Here is a 21,951-nt window from a genome sequence, read left to right as displayed (position 1 = left end):
TGGTCTGATTTCCCAACACAGCATACACTTGAAAAGCCTGTAATCCTAGCCCTGGTGGGGCCAAGACAGGAGCAACAGAAATTTAAGATTTTCCTCAGTTAATAATGAATTCAAGGATAGATATGGCTACATGAAACCAATCAGAGCAAAAAATAACAATAACAAAAACAAAAACATCTTCTACAATCTTAAAACTGTTAGAAGTGCTGGAGGCAGGATCTCTGGCCTGGTCTACAGAGTGATTCGAGGACAGCCAGGGCTAAACACAGAGAGACCCTGTCTCAAAAATCCAGAGAGAGACTGTTAGATGGCTTTACCATACAAGTAACTGACAAACTCAAGCTACCAACAGTTAAGTTACATGCTAGGTCCAAAAAAACTGAATTCTATAAGGAATATGGAACACATAAATACCTCAGGAGACAAGTTTCCTTTAAAACTCCAGAATCAACAAATTCAAAATGTCATTGGGCTTAAGGGGGCAGAACAGGATCTAACTCAACTGGCAGAATGCTTGCCTAGCCTGCCTGAGACTCAGATTGGATCCCTGGCCTACCACAAACAGGGCGTGGCAGCTACACAGTAAGATGAAGGATAGCCTGGGGTGCATGGCACACTATCTCAAAGAGACGGTTTCAAACAGTTGGAAAGGGAGTCTGTGTAGCTTGACCTCTTTTCTACCTCCACCTTACCTTATTTCAAATGAAGGAGCCCTAAAAAGCAGTATATGTGTGTGTGTACCTGTGCATGTGCATGCACAAACACAGGTGAACATCCAAGGACGGCTTCCTGGAGTCAGTTTTCTAGAAACGGAATTCAGGCTGTGGGCTTGGCTGCAACATGCAACCTTACTTGCTATGAAATTTTCTTCATAGCAAAAAGACTTTTTGATTCTATTTTCATAAAAGACAAACATTCTGCTTAAAACTGCTGATTAAGCCAGACACGTGGGCACATGCCTTTAGGCCCAGCACTAGGCAGGAAGGAGGCAGAGGCAAACAGATCTCTGTGGGTTCAAGGCCAACCTGGTCTACAAAGTGAGTCCAGGACAGCCAGGGCTCTTGTCACACAGAGAAACCCTGTCATCCTGTCCTGAAAAACCAGAGGAAAGATGTGTTTGTGTTTTTAAGAGCTTATTTCAGAGCTGGGTGGTAGAAGGCAGAGGCAGGCAGATAAATGAATTTAAGGCCAGCCTGACTTACATAATGAGTTCTAGGACAGCCAGGACTATGTAGGAAAAAAACCAAACCAACACCAAACAAACAAACAAACAAGCCAAAGGAAGTGCAATTCGTTTATAGCACCTAACACATACCAGAACTTCAAGTTAATCTGCCACAAGAAGGCTGTTTTTCAACCTTTCCATTCTGTTCTCTAGAAACAGACTTGCTTGGGTGTGGTGGTGCAGGCCTGTAATGGCAGCACTGAAGAAGACAGGAAGACTGTTCCAAGTGTTAAAAGGGAGCAGAGGATACAATGAGACCCAAAAGCCAAAAGCAATTACTAAAAAAGTATTCTCTACCATGTCGAAAACTATTAGCAACAAAATACCTATTAATGTCTGACTAAAAGCTCATTTAGTGTTGCTGAAATCACAAAACTTTTTTGTAAAGATTTCCTTTTGAACTCATGGCTGTTGGTGCTTCCAATACATTTTCCATGAAGAAGCTGCCAAAAGAAACGATGGCTCCAAAGAACCACACATTGTTCCCTAGAGTCTTCCATGAGGTGGTTGAGCCCTCATGGTTCACTCCCAAGAGAAATGGCCATGGCAGCTGGGCACTTGCCTTGTTACACACCTGCTACAAAGGCTTCTACAGTTGATTGTACGTCAGAAGAAACTGATACATCTTTCATATAATCACAAGATAATTCTGGCAGCAACAGCCCACTTGACACCAAGCTGGATGAATATGAGTCTTGGGTTTCTGAAGTGAAGACCTCCCTGGAAGTAGAACAGGGAGAGCTGAAAGGTTGAGAGTATTGCTTCGCAGACCTGTAATCAGGAAACCCAACCTTAACAAAGCCAACCACTTTTCAACAGGACCTTTACTCACTAAAAATGCAAACAATGTACTCTGAAACATATACTACCACGTTTACTGTAAAGATGCCTAACTACAGGCATCCATGTAAGCACTGGATGGTTCGGCACTCAGCTTTAAAAATATACAAGTGTCCAAGTGCCTCTGCATTCCATCTGCAACAGAAAAATGTTACTTACCACACAAGATACTTTGGAAGTAACTGACTAAAGACCACTAGAAGAAGCTTGTGGTTCTTAGAAGGATGACTGGCACTATAAGGACATTCAGGAGAGAAGTATCAGGACACTACACAGTAACAGTGGTAGCTGAGATGCTCCAATGGGTGGTAAGAAGATAATAGTACTTTTGTCATTAATGGACCAAACACAACCTGCATAGAGTACTCAGGCTATCCAGAGCAGGGTTTGCCTCAACAGAGAGCAACTGGAAAGCTAATAATCACAATTAAAAAACATTTTTTAAAAGATGAAACAGTAACTCACTATGCCTAGACAAAAACAAAACAAAACACCAAAACATTTCCATGAAGAGTTATATTAAAAGAGAACAAATATGAGCAGACGATATGAGGGAAGAAGGGATAATTAAAGAAATGAGTCCAACTTTAAAACATGATGATTCACAATAAACATTAAAGAGATTTTGTTAAAAAGATTTAGATTTTGCCAGGACCACTAAAGGTCCATAGCTTTAGTCTCAGCACCTGGGAGACAAAGGCAGGCAGATCTGTTCAAGGCCAACCATGGTCTACACAGGGACTTTATCTCAAAACAATAAATTGAAATTACCTGTCTATGTTTGATTAGGTATACACACACATGTGCATATGCCTATGAAAGCTAGAAAAGGACACTTGATCCACTGAGGCTGGAGATGTAGGCTGTTGTAAAAGCCACCAAAATTAAATTTGGATTCCTGGCAAATGCAGTTAAGTCCTCTAACCACTGAGCAATACCTCTAGTTGCTCTCAACTCCCCGCCCTACCCCTTTTGGATTTCTTTTAAACTATGTGTATGTATCTGTGCATGTGAACAAAGGTGTCTAGGAAGGCTAGAAAGGGCACTGGAATGTCTCACAGATGCTTTCTGGAAACTGGATTCTCTGCAAGAGCAACATATGCTCTAAACTGCTGAGCCACCTCCCAAGCACCAAATATTAAAATACCTCAATGACAAAATAATATAAAGGATTTTAAAAACAGATTATTTATACAGTATTCTGCCTGCATGTATGCATGTAGGCCAGAAGAGGGCAGCAGATCTCATTACAAATGATTGTGAGCCACCATGTGGTTGCTGGGAATTGAATTCAGGACCTTTGGAAGTACAGCCAGTGCTCTTAACCTCTGAGCCATCTCTCCAGCCCCAAATAAAGAATTTTTACAGCTATACTACACTTAGAGTTGTTGAATTATTTGGATGCATGCCACTTTGTAATCGGGTACAAGTCACACCATCCTACTGAGTGGTCAGAGTCTAGGGCACATACCTACTAGTAGAACTGTTAGATTCTGAGTGGAGGGGCTGGAGAGATGGCTCAGAGGTTAAAACACTGGCTGTTCTTCCAAAGGTCCTGAGTTTAATTCCCAGCAACCACATGGTGGCTCACAATCATCTGTAATGAGATCTGCTGCCCTCTTCTGGTAGGCAGGAACACATGCAGGCAGAATACTGTATAATAAATAAATCTTTAAAAAAAGACTGAGTGGAACGCTTCAGGAACTGACAGGACAAATTTATTCATTTGGAAGACTATCTCAGGCTTATTATGGCTTCCATGTTGCAACATAGTAGGAAATATCAATGTAACTTTTTTGATTGTTGTTTACACCAAATATAACATATTATGTTGAGCTTAGACTCTAAGCTAAGAAAATACAGAGCTAGACATGTCAGCACTTATCTTTAATCCCAGTACAGGGAGGCACAAGCAGGCCCTATGGCTTCAGGACAGCCTGGTCTACACAGGACAGCCAGAGCTACATACATACTCTGCCTCAAAAACAAACAGCATAAAAGAAAAACTCACATTTTTATTCTATTCATGACTATTGTGTGTGCACATGCCATTGCAGTCTCATCCTCTGGTCTCATCCTACATGCCTGCAGTAGCATGTGCACACATAATAGAATAAAAATGTGGGTTTTTCTTTCAATCTCATACATGTTAAATTATCTTGATCATATCCACCCAAATCCCCCCAGGCACTCCCCAACAAACCCTCTTCTCTCATGTTCCTTCCCTATTTTGGGGAATCATGGAGTTCAATTAGTGCTGCTCACTGATGATACACAGGTCTTAGGCAGGTAACTACAGCTGCAATGAATTTGAAGTGGTAAACAAATCGTGGTAACAGCTGTTTTAAGTTTATTAAGGCCACAACATTCACTGTAATTATCCTGGAGCAGTCATTGGACAACAGGGAATAGAGTTTCAACCGTACTTCAAAAAACTAAAAAGTAATACAACTCCATAGCATGTCCTGAACAGACACTTAAAATTACTCACACCATAAAGTAACACTATTATCAGAGAAAAACATAGCTAAAATTCTGCAAGTGGGAGTTTGAAGCCAGATTCATCTATATAGCAAGTTCCAGGCTAGTCAGGAAGCACGGTCTCAAAAAACATACATACAAACAAACAGCAAAAAAAAAAAAAAAAAAAAGACAACCTTGTTTCAGTTAGCATGCTGACAAATTGCTTAACATTAATTAGCATGGATGATCTTGAAATAATTGTACCGATAGGGTTAACTCAACACTGGTCACCCTAAAACATCAATTAAATCCTAGAATTTACAGTTTCAAACCTTTTCCTAATATGTTTCATTTATTACAATTAGTGATTAATCTCTCAAAAATATTTTTGTGGTAGAGGTAAGCAGGGGAGAACCCCAAACAAGATCAGATAGGTTAAAAAAAAGTTTTATGATAGTCACCAGTAATTCCATCCCAATTACCTTCCTGTGATGGATCTGAGAACCATTTAACCCCTTCTAACTGCTGTTAGATGATGAGGGGCTTGCCTCATCATTACAATTCCAGCACTACGGTGAGGAAGTGGATTCAAAATCAGCCTTAACCACCCAAGACTGTTTTTGTTTTGTTTTTGTGATTCAGATAGCCCAGAGGGCAAAGACAACTTGCCACACGAAGCCTAATCACCTGAGTTCAAAACTGGGAACCACATGGTGGAGAGAGAATCAATTCTAAGTTGATTCTGACCTACACATACCATGGGCATGTGTACACACAAAATATATATAATATAAAAAATGTTTTAAAGTTGAATATTTGAGGAACTTGTTTTCAAAATGCAAAACAAGGGACTGGAGAAATGGCTCAGCGGTTAAGAGCACTGGCTGCTCTTCCAGAAGACCTGGGTTCAATTCCCAGCACCCACACGGAGGCTCACAGCTGTCTATATAGCTCCACTTACAGGGAATCAGAAATCCTCACACAGACATACATGCAGGCAAAACACCAATACACACAAAGTTAAAAATAACTATTAAAAAAAAAAAAGGCACAACAAAGTAAATTGGTCTATACTACTTTTTAACTTTTTGGGCCCTCCTAGACCTGCAGCGATCAAGAATAGCATGCAACCATATTAACCATATCCATCTCGTGGTTTTTGTTTTTGGAGACAGTGTTTCTCTGTGTAGACCTGGCTGTCCCCGACTTGTTTTTGTAGACCAGGCTAAGTCTCACAGAGATCGGCCTGCCTCTGCCTCCGCTAGGATTACAGGTGGGCGCCACCACACCCGGCTCATAGATCATGCAGGCTGAAGAACAGTACCACTAAGTATTATTTATGAAAAGTCGAAGATACAGATACTGGATTATGTTAACGTTAATTACCTCTGAGCTTGCTACTGGGGGATTATATAGGAATCAGGGTTTGTGATCACAGCTACTCTGATGACTGAGGTAAAAGGACCCCAAGGCCTGGTATTGGTCTAGCTACTGTTAAGTTTCAGTCTGTCAGTCTGTTGCAGAGTAAGACCTTGTGTCAAAAATGAATGAGTGGAAGGACTGGGAGAGACTAACAAACTGTATGAGACATCTAGTTTTCAGATGCTTAATGGAATAAACTAACTTAAAATTAATGCTTGATTTACAACCTTATCCTGAAACCAAATGTGGTATTACATGCCTTTAATTCCATTGCTTAAGAGGCTGAAGCAGGATTGCAGTGATTTCTAAGCAAGCCTTGGCTACAATGAGACCCTGTCTTTGTTCTTTTCTTTTTCTTTCTTCTCTTTCTCTCTTTCCTCTCTCTCTCTCTCTCTCTCTCTCTCATTTAATAGGGCGGTAAAGAGACAGAAAAGAAAACCTACCCTGATGCCAAATCCTAGAGACTGTAGTAACTGCACAAAAATCCTAATGGAGTACTAGACACAGCTCAAATATAGTTCATACAGTCAAATATGAAGTAATCCCATTAAGGCCAATGTTCAAGTTCTTCCAATAGTTTCCTAAAAGTATTGTTTCCCCCGGAAGTGTTTAATGAAACTATCATGCAGAGACACTGTGTACTGTACTTACTATTCTAGTGGAAACCCTTGAAACAATGTATCTTTCTGAATTTACTAAGAGCAATCATATAGTACGCTAGATATTACATAACACTCTACAAGAGACCTGAGTAATCTGAGTACCTGTAATCATAGTCGTTCAACAGTACAACTCAAGAACATTAACACTAAGTAGACATAATCAAGTTTCAAGTCAGTACAAATTCAGATCAGGTTTTTCTCCCAAATTAGGTTAGGCTTGGCCTTCCAAATGGCTTGGCACTTGCAGCACTCTGACATCTGTGTCAAGTCCCAGGACCTACAATGGTGGAGGGTGAGAACCAACTCTTACATTCTCTAATAACTAGTGTTCACTGAAGCAAGAAATTTGAGTCAGGTTCATCTTTCACTGTGGTCTCTTCTGGTATGGTGGCGCACACTTTATTTGCTTTTATTATTTATTTGTTTGTTTATATTTGTATTTCTACCTTATAGCCACTCTCCTCTGAGAAGTCCATACCCATACTTGGGTATGTCTCTCTCCTCTTTCCTGGAACACCTCTCATTTCTAGTCACCCCTATCCTAAAATCTGTTAAAAATCTTTTAATAGGCTGACAATATGATCCAACAGGAAAAGGTGCTACTTGCTAAGTAAGCCTGGAAACCTGAGTTCACTACCTGGGATTCTTCACAGGGTAGAAAGAGAAACCTGATCCCCCACGAGCTGTCCACTGACCTCCTTACGTGTGCAGCAGCCTGTGTATCCCACCACCCCCAAAATCCAAAACTAAATAAATAAATCCCAACTGTTAAAAAAAAAAATCCATCTTATAATCTATTAATGATTACAATGAATGAGACAGGGTTCTCATGTACCCTAGACAAGCCATGAGTTCCTGATCCTAAGTGCTCAGACTATATTGTATGGCTCTGGAACTATTTTTATTTATTAGAATCTATATTATAACTACAATAAAGAAACATTACTTTGGGCTGGTCATAGTGGCACATGTCTTTAATCCTAGCACTCAAGAGGCAGAGGCAGGCTGACTGATCTATGCGAGTTCTAGACCAGCCCAGGCTCTGTTACAGAGAAACCCCGTCTCAAAAACAAACAAACAAACAAAATAAAAAAAACCCAACCAACCAAAGCATAAATAAATAAATAAAATAAAAAAGAAATACCACTTTTATGTCTCAAGTTTTCCTGAGATTTCTCTTCTCTGGTTTCAAGACAGGGTTCCTAAACAGCCCTGGCTGCCCTGTAAGTAGCTCTGTGGACCAGGTTGGTCTCAGACCTGAGATCTGCTGCCTCTGCCTCCTGAGTTCTGGAAATAAAAATGTGTGCAAACACCCCCCCCCACTTGAATATTCCCAGTGCTGCTGTTTCTGCCCATGCAAAATTTAAGTTTTAAAACCCAAATCCATGAAACCTAGAGATAAAATTTATCATATTACAGTATATTTATTATTTGTATGTGCAGGTCATGTGTGTACAGATAGAGGTCAGGTAAGTTTCAAGTGTTGCTCCTCAGGAACTGTCCACATTTTCAAACAGACCATTCTCACTGAACTTGGAGCTTATCAATTAGGCTAGCCTTGGCTGGTCAATGAGCCACAGGACTCTTATCTCTACTGTCCTGGGTTACATATACAAACCAGCAGGGAATGGTGGTATATACCTTCAGTTATAGCATTCCAGAAGCAGAGGCAGGTGGCTCTCTGTGAGCACAAATCCAGCCTGGTATACACAGTGAGAATCTGTTCTTTAAAAAAAAAATAAAATAAAATTCAATCAATAAATAATTAAGTAGCTGGGCCTTTCAAACTTAAAATGGTTTGAAAAATTATTTTGCACAGTGGCCCAAATCTTAAAATAATCCAAGCACAGAATATCAAGTAGCCCTCCCCACCCCAAATACCCTTGACTATCTAAAATGTGACATGCTGGGAGTCTCAGGTTATTATCTTTCAAACCATTCCTTTCTACAAACTTAGTAGATAAGACCATCTTATGAAAGAATTATAAAACTCTTCCAAAAAAATATAACGACCTGACTGGCAAGATGTTCGTTACTAGGAAAACATGTTCCCATGTTCATGCTCTACAATACAGCTTTACCAAGTGGAATGGCAGCACTAAATACAGTACCACTTATTATACATTCAAGTCAAAAGTTATAATGATCCTATTGTAACTAATCTCTAAGTTTTTAAGGGTCTGAAGAGGCAGACAGAATTCCAAATTCTGAAAAGCACTGAGGCAGTATTTCAATGTTTTTAAGATCTCCTCAGATGTCAAGGTACTTACATGGACAAGTTAGGAGATGGAACCCCCCTATCATCAGCTAGGTTCCCAAGGTGGCTCAGCGTTGAAGTCGAACTGCTCTCTATACAGCACTTCTCCTAGGCCTTCTGGGTAGTTGTATACTCGGTCAGAAAGTTCGCCCTAAAGAAATAAAAATAGAAAGTTCTGTTATAAAAATTAGGTTGTATTTCTAACAGGTTAATTTAAATGATTCAACAAAGTTTAGTTTATTTAATAGTATCCTTCTAAAGTGATATTCCAACTGTTCCATGGTACTATATACTTGTAATCTCCACACTCAGGAAGCTAACTAAGCAGGATGACTAAGTTCAATACCAGCCTAGGTTACATAGCTAAAACCCATCGTAAACAAAACGACAAAAGTTAACTTTAAATAGATAATTATCTTGGAACTACCTGGAATTCCTTTTAGATCAAGTTCAAATTATCCTTTGCTACAAATTTATGAATTAAGCTAGATGTGGTAGTACATACTTGTGACCCCAGCAAATAAACCAGGAGTTTAAAGTCATCCTTTATCAAAAAAAAGAGCCTGAAACCAGCTTAGGAGACATGACACTCTGTCTAAAAAGTAATTTGAAAAGCCTTGGGCAAGGCTTTTCTCATCATATCTAACCTCTATTTCATTTGATTGTCACCAGAAGCAAATAAATGTGAAGCTTGGCATATTAAAAAAAAAAAAAAAAGGTGCAAAATTTAGTGCTTTAGAAATGGTGATCCCAATAATGGTTTGACTGGGTAGGTAAAATTTAGGAAGTGGTATATATGATATATGTCTAAATTTCTTTTGTGCTTTAGTGGTTTCTATTTCCAAGTATCACATATGGATTATATTTTCTGAGGAAGGGGTAGTAAAAATACTACCAGAAATACTAAGCTAGAAACTATATAGAATAGAAGGTCAAGAGTTTGTAGGTTCTCAGAAGCACTCTATGCATTCCTAAAGACTATCTTCCCTAGCAGGATCTAGGCAACAATGAATAAAAATAGAATGTTCTACCCAGTGAGGAAAATTGACCACTCCTAAAACCAAGGTTGCTGAGGGAAAGAAAAGAACTCATATCCAATTTATAAACAATGTGTGACCTAAAACTTTAATCCCTAGCATTTGAGGCAAAGGCAGAAAGATCATGAGTTGAAGGCCAACCTCACCTACATCACCTACATAAGGAGTTGAACGCTCAGCTGGGCCATTAGATGCTATCTCAAAACAATTTGTAAAAATGTTCTTTAGTATCTAAATGTTCTCATTTAACAGAGACACTACTAGCAAATGAAGGCTTCCTAATTTTAAAGACATTTTAACAGATACTACAAGTGGACCACAGGGTAAGATGGACATTTACATCCAGGAGAAATGCAAATGTTTATCTGGAAAAAGCAAACATAAAGGATAAGTGAAATGTGGATGGAAAGCAGTACTGAAAAATACATTACTAAAAACAAACAAAACAAAACAAAACAAAAAACATTACTAGCCAGGCAGTGGTGGCTCTTACCTTTAACCCCAGCACTCAAAAGGCAGAAACAGGCAGATCTCTGAGCCCAGCCTGGTCTGGTCTACCCTTTCTCAAAAAAAAAAAAAAAAAAAAAAAAAAAAAAAAAAAAGAAAAATATTTTCGTTTAGAATGATTTGTGTTAACTGAGGAGGTGGAGATGGGCTGAAAGACCATGTAGGCTGACCCTGGAACTCTTGTGTGGCCAAAGATGACACTGAACTGAGGATCCTCCTACCTCCATTTCCCAAGCGCTGGGATTACAAATGAATGTTAGGTGTGCACCTCACCTGGTTTATGGGGTGCTAGGAAATCAAACCCAGGTCTTGACATTCTAGGCAAGCTTTTGCCCAACTACAACTCCAACTCCACCTTGACATTCCTCAAATTTGTTTTTCTCTTGACATCATCTTTACAAATGCCACTACTATCTTTACAACTTTTCCAAAAAAGGGTATTTTGTAGACAGGGTTTCTCTGTGTAACCCTGGCTGTCCTCAAGACCACAGTGATCTGCCTGCCTCTTGACACTCAGAGGAAAGGTTTAGGCTGCAAGCACTCAGAAGAGGTTTTACTTATGTTATTTTTTTTATGCTTTGTAGACTAGAGATCCACCTGCCTCTGCCTCCCAAGTGCTGGGATTAAAGTCCTGCAACAAGGGTTTATTTTATCAGGCATTTATTCATACAGACCACAAAGGAACAATCTACTAATGTGCAAAGACATGCTAAATAAAACCTTTACACAAAGGAATGCATTAGCAGTTGATGCCGTTTAAGTTAAGTTCTTCGATTTAAAAAAAAAAAAAGACCAGATGGGTATCTACAGGAACTGACATGAACTGTCAAAAGAACTTTTGTGAGGTGTTAGCAATGTTCCATATATCTTGATATTTACATTATAAAGCATTTTTCCCCTCTTTGGAGCAAGGATTTTGCTTTTTATGTGGCCAAGTCTGGCTTCAAAAACTTCCTGAACGATCCTCTGCATCACTTCTTCATTAAAACTTATTAAATAGAAGCCAGACTTTGTCTTAAGCCTATAATCCCAGCACCAGGCCGAGGTTGGGGGTAAGTCAGCAATTCAGTCTGGGCTACAAAGTGGGGCCCTGTAACAAACAAGAAAACTAACCAAACATAACAAGTAATGAGATTTTTTTTTTACTGCCAATTCTTAAATATCAAAGTATGGAGCTGTATTTAATATACAGGAATTAACTACAGTCGAAGCTGTGAAGTATTCTGATGTCCGTAACGAAGAATAATCAGTGACGGCCAGTATAGCAGAATGTTAGCTGGGGATCTAAATTGGAGCTACCATTCTGACTTCATTAGGGGTCATACTAAAACCTTGAGAGAAATAAACTGATTACTCGATTCATCTTTGTTATCTACAACTTCATTTAAACACCCTTTTCTACTTAATACGAACTCCGCAAGGCTTACTGATCAGTACAAGTTCTTGTCAGACCTTTTCTGCCAGGCTAGTTCACAGTCCACATACATAATCCTTTCCTGAGTAAGGGAGTTAATCAGCTCTCACCCAGACTGAGCACACGTCAATAGTAAAACACAACAGGACAAAAACAACGTAACATATCCACCACAAAATTGAGTTCAATCTGCTCAACCACCGAGGCTGTAAACGGTGTCCCCGACCGCCTCTCAACCGGTAACACACGTTCAGGATACGTGATACTGTTAAGACGCGTTCGGCCACCACTAACCGCCGGCAGCGAACACAGTACTCGCTGAGCCGCCATCAACCTACCCTTCGCCCTCTTTCTGCCCCGCGAACACGGCGAGGACGGGAAAACGAAGCCATGGTGACTAATCTGAAGGCTTCAGGAGGTGACTGGGGTAAGTGAAAGCGACTCGGCCCAATCAGGAGAGCCGCAGGGGCGGGGCGGCCGCGTCGAGGCTTCCAGAAGGGGCCAAAGGCCTACCCGCTCGCCACTTGACAACGGGGCTTCCCCGCCGCCGGGCCCCGGCCGAGGTCAACTTTCCTGCGCCCGGAGCGCGCCCCGCACCCTCCCCCGCCCGCAAGAATCCAGCCTCCTCGCCAGCTGTCAGCGGCGCCGGCTCGAGGCCCGCCCCGCTCCATTCATAACCCGGCGCCCCGGCCGCCGCGGCCCGCCGCTCCGCCCGGGCTCGGGCGGACGCACTCCGGGGCCGGCGGCGGACCCGTGCCCTCGCGGCCGCCGCCGGGCCCCCTCTCCGGAAACGGCGATGCGCCACGGGAGCGGGAGGGGCCCCACGCCGCCAGGGGGGCTCGGCGACCCCCGCCGGCCGGCCCGGCGCGGCCCCACGCGCACACGCCCCCTCGCCCGACCGCGGCCGCCCGCTGCCGCCGGGGCCGCGAGGCGCCAGCGCCGCCGGGCCCCCGGCCGCCGCCACTCACGCCGCTGGCCGCCATGTTCCAGGCCGCCGGCTGCGGGGCGCTGCGGGGACACCGCGGGCGGCATGGCCCGGCCGACGCGCTCGACCCTCCCGCGCCCCCGCGCCCGGTACTCACGTGAGATAACGGCCCAAAGAGTCGGGTAAAGCGTCTTCTCTTTTTCGGCGGAATTTTTAAAGAGGGATGTGGTTACCTTGAGCAGAAATACCCAAGGCGGCCTGGGCCATAGGCTGCGGGGACGACGTGGGGGGAACGCGCGGCACCGACACCAGCTGAGCAGCAGCGGCGGCGGCAGCCGAACCGGAGAAATGGAGCGGCGCGAGAGGGAGAGAGGCGCGGACTGGATGGGGAGAGGATTCAGCCTCGTCACACCGCAGAGCAGCAGGGCGAGAAGGAGGAGAAGAGCAGAGCGGGCGACAACCAGGGAGAGAGACGGAAACACCGCGGCCGGGAGTTAAGCCAGAGAGTGTGGGAAGGCGGCACCGGAGACGCCGGTATTTATGGCAAGGGGGCGGGCCCTGCCGACGTCACAGATGGCCGGCCCGCCGCGCGCGAGGGGCGGGGCCAGCGGCCGCCGGGGAATGTGGGAGGGGCGGAAGAGGAGGGCAGCGCAGGGCGGGGCCCAGCGAGGGCCGCGCAGGGCGGGGCCGCGGCCTCGCAGGTGCCGCCCGGCCGCGGCCTTCCCGCCCTCGCGCGGCCCGCGGCGCCCCGCGCGCTGTGGCGGCGTAGGCGGGGCCGAGGGCGCGCCTGCGCTCCGCGCGCCGCGAGCGGTCCGCTTTGTGAGCCCGCGGCTAGTCCGTGCCCACGGCCGCCGTCGGCGCCGAACCGAGTCCCCTCGGCTTGGCGGCACCTGTGTTTCAGGGGAGGCGGGTGGGCGCCCTCGCCGGGCTTTCCCGGCGCCGCGCACTGGGCTGTGTGAGCTGTGGACTACGCCCGGGGACCGAATTCCGAGAGAGGCTCCCGCCTCTGCGCAGGACGGGAGCTCCTTTATGCAAAGGTGTTCCCCGTGGCCGGCGGCGAGCAGTCCGGCGTGGTTACAGAGGCTTTGAGCGCGCCAGAACGCTCCTCGGTGTTTGCGTGTTGCAATATGGTGCAGTTAAAAAAAAATTTAAGTGCGTCTTTTCTTTGTCTTCATTTTCAAAAGGGGTTGATGCGGTCAGACCCAGCCCTATGAAAGCAGAGCCGGTGTTGCTAAAGTTACAGGACTTCAAGGCGCATCTCTTTAATCCCTGTATTTCCCTTTTGTAATCATTTTATTTTTATTATTTTGTTTTGTTTATCAAGAGAGGGTTTCTCCTCAGCCCTTGCTGTCCTGGAACTCTATGGACAAGGTTAACCTTGCTTGAACTCAAGCTAAGCCTGCTTCAAAGGCATATGCCGCCACACCTGGCTTTTCTATTCTTTAAAAAACTTTTATTACTAAATTAAGACGACCTATCTACCTTTTAACTTTTTTTTTTTTTTATCACTTTTAAGAACCTTTTTCTAGCTGGATGTGGTGGCACATGCCTTTAATCCCAGCACTCAAGAAGCAGAGTCTGGTGGATCTCTGAGTTCGAGGTCAACCTGGTTTCTGAACATCCTGAGCTACAAAGTGAGACCCTGTCTCAAAAAAGCAAAACAAAACAAAGGGCGTTTTAGCCCTTGCTGTCCGTCCTCCCCTGTAAAGCTTTGAAACTCCAGGCTCAGCATAAACGAATGGGCGAGATGGGCAGACAGGGTACTCACTATGCAGCTTACGCTGACCTCCAACTTGGCAAGTTTCCTGCCTCAGCTTCAGGGGGCTGCGATTCCAGGCTTGTTCCTGTTTAGGATGCCCCTCCAAAGTTAAGCTCTTTTAAAACCCTGAACCCTCCCCGCTACATGCTTACATTCTATTTATCTTTAGGTGGCACAGTGATTAATAAATCATCAAAGTGGAAAGGAAGAAAGATCCCTTGCAGATCTGGTAGGGCCCGAATGGGTCAGAGGTAGAGAATGTTAGGTAGAAGCTGGGAGCTGTGGGCTCAATTCCCGATTTTGTTTTTCCCTATTTTTCTTGACATGTCTTGGCTCTCTCTCCACCATCTCTGCCCCACCGGGTTTGAGACAGAAACTTAATACGTAGTGGCCTTGAATTCAATGTCAGTCCTCATTTAACCTCTAGAGTACTGCGATTCGACGTCATGAGCCACCGTGCTCAGTCTGACACTTTTGGTAAGTTCTGATCTGTTCAGAACAGAGCAAGTCCCCAAGGAGACCCTTCCCCCTTGAACACACCATTTGACATTTTGCTTACTGTCTAGCAGGAGAAACAAAACAAATTGTTGGCAGATAACAACGTAAATGCTGCAAGGAACTAAGTAGAAGGAAGAAGTAACTACAGCTAACAGAGAAAGGTTCCTAGGATACAGTCCAGGGTGAGTCCCAGGGAACAGGATTCTAAGATCCAGCGTTCCAGCAAAGGAAACGGATGAAAGAAGGACAGGAATGGGAGGATTAGAGAACTGTGAGTGGCCTTTCTGTTTCCACTCCAGGAAAATAAAGTTCTGTTAAAAAAGGTGGCGCACATCTTTAATCCCAGCACTCACGGTGGCAGAAGCTGGTGGATCGATGTGAGTTTGAGGCTAGCCTGGTCTACAAAGCAAGTCCAGGACAGCCAAGGCCACACACTCCCACCCACCCACCTACCCTCATACACAAACCTGTCTCAACCCCCTCCACACACACACACACACACACACACACACACACACACACAAACAAACTTCTATTAGTCTATTTGGCTAAGATCAAGAGGGATTAGGGTTTGGCCTTCATTCTAGAAACATTTCAAAGAGACATGATAGTGAATATCATACTCACGGTGTCATATATGACTAAATACCCATGATATGCTACTATTTTTATTTGATTCATGGTATCTCTGTGCAGCCCAGACCTCTCAATTCTGTCTCTGCTTCCCTGGGATTACAGGAGTATACCACCATATCCAGGTAAAGAGATGTTATGAAAGATTAGTCAGTGGATTGCAGAGAGGTAGACAGTTGGGCAAAAACAAGCACAGTCTTACTAAGAAATTCAGCATGTTGGTGCATGCCTAGAATCCCAGCCCTGGGAGGCAGAGGCAGGAAGCAAGGTCCAGGTTGGCCACGTCTATACAGTAAGACCCTGTCTCAAAACAACAGTGATACCCACTCCCACCCCACCCCCACAAAAACCCCAACATATGTGATGGTCCATGCCTGCAATCCTGGCACTAGGTGGGTAAAATGCAGAAAGAATGTCTTCAGTTCAGCCTGGATGACAAGCGTTCGCGATCCTCCTGCTTAAAGTCAAGAATCCCAAGTTCAGGTAGTCACCTGGAAATGGGGAGAGGAAAAGCCCGTTAGGTGTGAGTTTGGGAGCCTTGATTATAAACACAGTTGAAGTTTTGCAGTGTGTAGGAGATGGAAAGTAAGCACAATACCTGGAGAAGCGCCAGGGAGAACGGACACGGGCAGAAAAGGCTAAGAGGACTAGTCAAAGAAGTAGAGAATTACAACAGTGTAATGCCAAGCCTTTAAGAGCAGGGTGTTTGCTCTAGTACAGAATAAAGCAGGATGAAAGGGGGCTTCTAGTGTTAGCAAATGAACTAATGTTGTTAAACTCCAGCCTCATACTGTTTGTATTTTTATCACAGAGGTATTGGGAAAGACAATCCTGAGAGTTACTTCCTTTTAGAAAATGCTACAAAGCTGGGGGGGGGGGAGCTGAGTTTTGATAGGAAGAGCATTTGAGAACCAAATACAGTTATTAGTGGTGAAAGGGTCTGAAATGTTTAGACTTTCCATTGCACAATTTCAGTGGAGTAGGAGGCCAGGAGGTTGCAGAGGTTCAAGTGAGGGACAGCTGAAGTCAGGAATGCTGACCTTTCTGGGTGGTAGGCTAATGGGCTGCTGCCGAATCCAGCATTTACAGCAGGAAGAATTCAGCAACGTTAATTGAAACCCTGTAGCCATGTGTATTCAAACTGAGAGAATAATGTTACCTTTTAATGAACACAATAGAAACTTGAAAACTGTACTACAGTGGAACAGACAAGGTGGTGGAGAGCTAACAGAATGATAGCTATCTAATGAGAACAGCACATTTAATTATGTTTGAGGTTTGGGGTTAGGGTTATTTTGCCAAGTCAGGTTACTCATACACAAATCCACACATAGTGCCAGTGAAAATATTATTAAATAGAGAGCCCTGAGATTAAAATCATAATTACTTTTACACTTAGGTCATTTGGATCCATTTATTTAAACGTCCTTGCTTTTGTGCCAATAGATAGAAAAGACTGAATAAATTTAGAGATAAAAGTCACTCAAAAATAGATAAGCCTAAAATCACTGGCCTCTGATAAAAATTTCATGTAGTCACATAAGTAAATGTGACCAATAGTTGTTGAGAGGGAAAAAAAAGTCTAATTAATGACAGCTGTGGTTTGAAAGCTTAAGCCCTGATGTAACAGTGTTAGGAGGTGGGGCCTAGTGAGATGTGATTAGATCAGAAGGTAGAATGACTGGATGAATGGCAAAATGAAGAAAATGAGTTCCTTCTGAAGGAGCAAGTTCAGTTTCCACACTCCCTCCCATTCTTAAGACCTCCTCATCCTATTGAAAGATCTCACAGCAAGAGTGTCCAGTCCCTCCATCTTAGACCATTTGTTACAGCAATGTAAAACAAGGCCAGCCTGGACCATGGAGAAGAACCTGTTGGGGGAGTGTTAATGCAAATTTTTATTACAAAAAAAAAATACTAGAGGATTCCCTGTTCTACAGAAACAAATAAAATATTCACATTTTGAATCATCATGAGGTCAGAGTGTGCAGCTCAGAGGTAAAACTTTCTTGGCCTGTGCAAGCCCCAGGTTGGATCCGAAGTACTGCAAAAAAGCCAATCAAACAAATAAACAGAAGATCTCTGATGGTCAGGCACAGCATTGCGTGTGTGCCTGGAAGAGAACAGGAGGGTCAGGAGTCCCAGGTCACCCTCAGCTACATTGGAGAGAGGCTAGTGTGGGCAACCTGAGACTGTGTGTGTGTGTGGCAGTTAAGACTTAGAACTGATGCCCTCAAGTTGTCTTTTGATTTCCACAAACACACACACATGTATGTATACACACACATATACCACAAGTAATAGTACTTTATAGTAAAAATTGAATAGTATATTTTGTTAAAATTATAAAGTTCAGACCATATACTATTCATTCTAAAGTGAGTATGTAAAAAGAGTAACCCTTTACTTGACAGACGTAATTTCCTTACTTGGGTTGGTTTTCACCTTGGATAATGAGTACTTTTATTATATACCTATTTATATAAAATGTAGGGCCAGATCTGTAGGGTCATGTGACATTCCAGGCTAGAGATGCCCTACCTCCCAGCGTCAGCCATCAGCCCGGCCCACATCTACCCACAGACAGTACGCACAGCAGACAAAGGGCGCTGGATCCCAGTTTCAGTTCCAAGCATGAGAAGTTAAAACTGTCCTGTTTTATTTCAGTGGCTGTGTGTGTCACTGGATGTAGGTCAGCACTGTAAATTTCCTGAGTGACCTGGATGGTTTCTGTGATAAGCAAGTCATAAGCAATACTCTGACGTCTTTTGCTACTTCAAGAAACAAGATTACTCACTGTTAATTTAATAGGACTGATTTCGATATCTACGTCAGAGGCCAAAATGATAATCAGTTTTACAAATTAAATGAATTTTACATGACCTGTAAGTCTGATGTTATGTCTCCCTGTGTTCTTTGGAAGCTAGGAAACCCTTGGAAAATTAATTTCATTTGTACTCGCTGCCAGGCATTGTCTAATGGCAGTATATTGTTTGTTGGGTAGTATAATACATAGTCAGATAGGTTTGTAGCTCTCCTATCTCAAAACAGTTGCCTGAGATAGCCCAACATTTGTGGTGGGGACTTAGAAAACAGGAGCTCTGAAAGCAACTCTGCTCGAATTGTGGTTTGTTCTATATTTTTAATTAGTAGTCTAGCCTTGTGAACTAATTCTGCCGCCTCAATTGTTGTTAATAATAGGATCAAGGCCAATGGCTGAAGTGGTAAAGGTACCTGTTGCCAAGGCTGCCAAGGGACCCACATGGTAGGAATCAACCCCCCCAAGTTGTCCTCTGATATTCACACATCAACAAAACAAAATGAGTAACAGCCAAGAGACCCTGAGGGGCTGAAGGTGTGTCTCAGTTGATAGAATGTTTGCCTAGGATGCAGGCTTCCCTGGATTTGTTCATCAGCAGTGTACATAATAGGCATGGTGGCGCACACCTCTGATTCCAGCGCTTGGAGAGTGGAGATTAGAGGACAGGATTGAATCTGAGGCCACCTAGGCTCCCCGAGGCTCGGAGTCAAAACAACAGGGTTCGGTTCCCAGCACCCACGTGGTGGCTGACAACTGTCGGTAATTCCGGTTGCCAGGCACCTAACACCCTCTTCCAGCATACTCAGGCACCAGGCACACATGTGATGCACAGATGTTCATTCAGGTCACTCATATAGGTAAAATAATAAACTGAAAAACAACAAGAAAAGAAGAAGGTGGGAGGAAAAGGGAATGAAAGAAAGAGGTTGAACTGACTCTCAGCTTTTTGGTTAAGATCAAGTATAGAAAGAGGGGGGCTGGAGAGATGGCTTGGAAGTTAAGGCTTGCTGCTCTTCCAAAGGACCTGGGTTCAGTTCCCTAACACCCACGTGGCAGCTCACAGCCATGTGTAATTCTAGTTCAAAGAGAGCCAGTGCCCTCTTCTGGACCCTATGGATACCAGGCATGTACAGAGTGCACAAACATACATTTAGGCAAAACACTTACACACTTAAAATATTTGTTTTTTAAAAAGAAAGAAATGTATTACCATAAATAATAAAAGCCCTGTGTGGGAGCACAAGTCTTTAATCCCAGCACTTTGGAGGAGGTGACAGGCATATCTTTTATTTTTTATTTTATTATTATTATTTTTTCAAGACAGGGTTTCTCTGTGTAGCCTTGACTGTCCTGGACTCAGTTTGTAGACTAGGCTGACCTTGAATTCACAGAGATCCACCTGCTTCTGCCTCCTCAAGTGCTGGGATTACAGGTGTGCGCCTCCACACACAGCTCAGATCTTTTAATTTAAGACTGGTGTATAGAGCAAGTTCTAGGACAGCTGAGACTGTACAGAGAAAACCTTGTCTCAAATAAAAACAACAACAACAAAAAAGAATGGTATAACAGATTAGAAGGAAAATGGAAACTGTAATTGGGAAAGGCCTGTAATATGTTACTAGAGAGACTGAGGTGAAGACTGGGAACCAGAGGCCAGCCTAGGCAGATCCACATCTAAATCTGTGCGCACATGCGTGTGTGCGTGCGTGCGAGCGTGCGTGCTTGTGTGTGTGCAGACACTATCTGAGGGGTGTGGTGGTTTGAATAGGAATGGACCCCACAGACTCATGTGTTTGAATGCTTAGCTTATAGGGAGTAGTACTCTTAGAAGGTATGGCCTTGTTGGAGTAGGTGTGGCCTTGTTGGAGGAAGTGTGTCACTTTGGAGGTGGGCTTTGAGGTCTCATATGCTCAAGCTACACTCAGTATGAGACACAGTCTCCTGCTGCTGCCTGTGGATCAAGATATAGAACTGTCAGCTCCTCCAGCACCGTGTCTGCCTGCTCTCTGCCTTGCTTCCCGCCATGATGATAATGGACTAAACCTCTGAAACTGTAAGCCAGCTCCAACTGAATGTTTGCCTTTAAAAGAGTTTCGTGGTCATGGTGTCTCTTCACAGCGATCAGACAGAGGTATTCAAAACTATGTTAAAGTATTGTATGCTATTAATTCTTCAGCAATCTTGTCACATAGCCCATCCTTTACTCTTTCACAAAGGCAAAAGCAGAAGCATAAGGTTGTGCCACTTGCTCAAGACCACCTGGCCGAATGGAAAGGATCAGATTTCTGTTCTGAAAAATGCCTGATGTGGCCTGTGATCCCAGTACTTGGGGGGCAGATGATGGAAGATCCTGACTTGGAGACCAGCCTGGTAAACCTCTGGCCAGCCTGAGCTGCAAAGTGAAACACTGTCCCAATGCAAAGACATCTAATGGACAGAGCCAAGCTGAAACAAGCAGCTGAGCTACATTGATGCTTGTGTCACTCTGCCGTAGAAGGCCAGACCCCAGCGGGTAAATGAGCAGTGGCAGTGACTGACCCCAGTACGGTCAGTGAGAGCCCAGCCACACAGGCAGTTCGGTACCTCCTCAGCCTCCACCAGGTTTGGCTTGTGCCTTCCTGTGGGCCTTTGGAAATCTTGTCTGATGCAACAATTATCATCTGACCTTTGTGAACAACGTATTTTATTGAGGGCAAGAACTTCACTTTTTGTATAATTTTGTATTTGAGAATGTAATACATGTCTACAACGAAATGTGATAGCTCCGACCTCCGTGTCTTCCCTAGAGTCCATGCCGTGTTTGACCTTCCTCTTCAACTGCACAGAGCACTGGGTGCAGAGTCACCGGAGTCACGAGCACGGCCTCTGATGACTCACTCCCAGTCACCGGCAGTGACAGAGAATGTCTCACGCAGCAGACAGCTGTTCTAGACTCTACCTAGGGGATGTTTGTACTGATAGCACTTGGGCCAGAAGGCATCCTTTGGACACTGTTCTTCCTTAATCATGATGTATTTATTAGCAATATTTTAAACACATACTAACATAAAAAGAACTTATGTTTATTCGCATATCCATATTAAAATCAGGGTGCTTCTAACCCTTGAGTGACCATTTTAGTGTCATTGACCATTTCTTCTTTTCTAGGGAGGAGGGAAGAGGCTTTGCTGCACATAGGGGATCCTGAGGCAGAAGGCTCACCATGCACTTAGGGACAGCTCAGCCTGGGTTAAAGTGTGGGACCATGTTTCAGAAAACAAAACAAGGTGCTGGAGAGATGGCTCAGCCAGTAAAGGTGATTGCAGGACAAATCTGGTTAGTTTGATCCCTGGAACCTGTGCAAAAAGCCAGACATGCAAGCACACACCTATAACCCCAGCACTCCTACAGCCAGACTGGAAACAATGACAGCAGAATGGCTCGGAAGCCCACAAACCTGCTAGCACAGAGGGTCTCTCCAGAGCCTGGGAAGCAGCAAGAGAGACCAT

General features: G+C 43.9%; 1 protein-coding gene across 4 annotated transcripts in view; it reads right to left on the bottom strand.

The window, feature by feature from the left end:
* Nucleotides 1-13,267, bottom strand: part of Azin1 (antizyme inhibitor 1) — a 30,759-nt gene extending 17,492 nt beyond the window's left edge. For 2 of the 4 annotated variants that reach the window (XM_021650955.2, XM_021650958.2), the window contains exons 1-2: nucleotides 12,910-13,267; nucleotides 8,883-9,020 (exon numbers count right to left, since the gene is read on the bottom strand). The gene's annotated coding sequence lies outside the window, so the exon portion shown is untranslated. Of the gene's footprint in view, nucleotides 1-1,787; nucleotides 1,946-8,882; nucleotides 9,021-12,909 lie in introns of all 4 variants that reach the window. The other 2 variants (XM_060389576.1, XM_021650956.2) reach the window with 2 other exon arrangements.
* Nucleotides 13,268-21,951: the final 8,684 nt, after the last annotated feature.

Source organism: Meriones unguiculatus, chromosome 8, assembly GCF_030254825.1.
Source record: "Meriones unguiculatus strain TT.TT164.6M chromosome 8, Bangor_MerUng_6.1, whole genome shotgun sequence".
Classification (NCBI taxonomy): domain Eukaryota; kingdom Metazoa; phylum Chordata; class Mammalia; order Rodentia; family Muridae; genus Meriones; species Meriones unguiculatus.
Note: the sequence above shows the minus strand (reverse complement) of the source record. Positions and strands in the feature narration are given on the sequence as shown.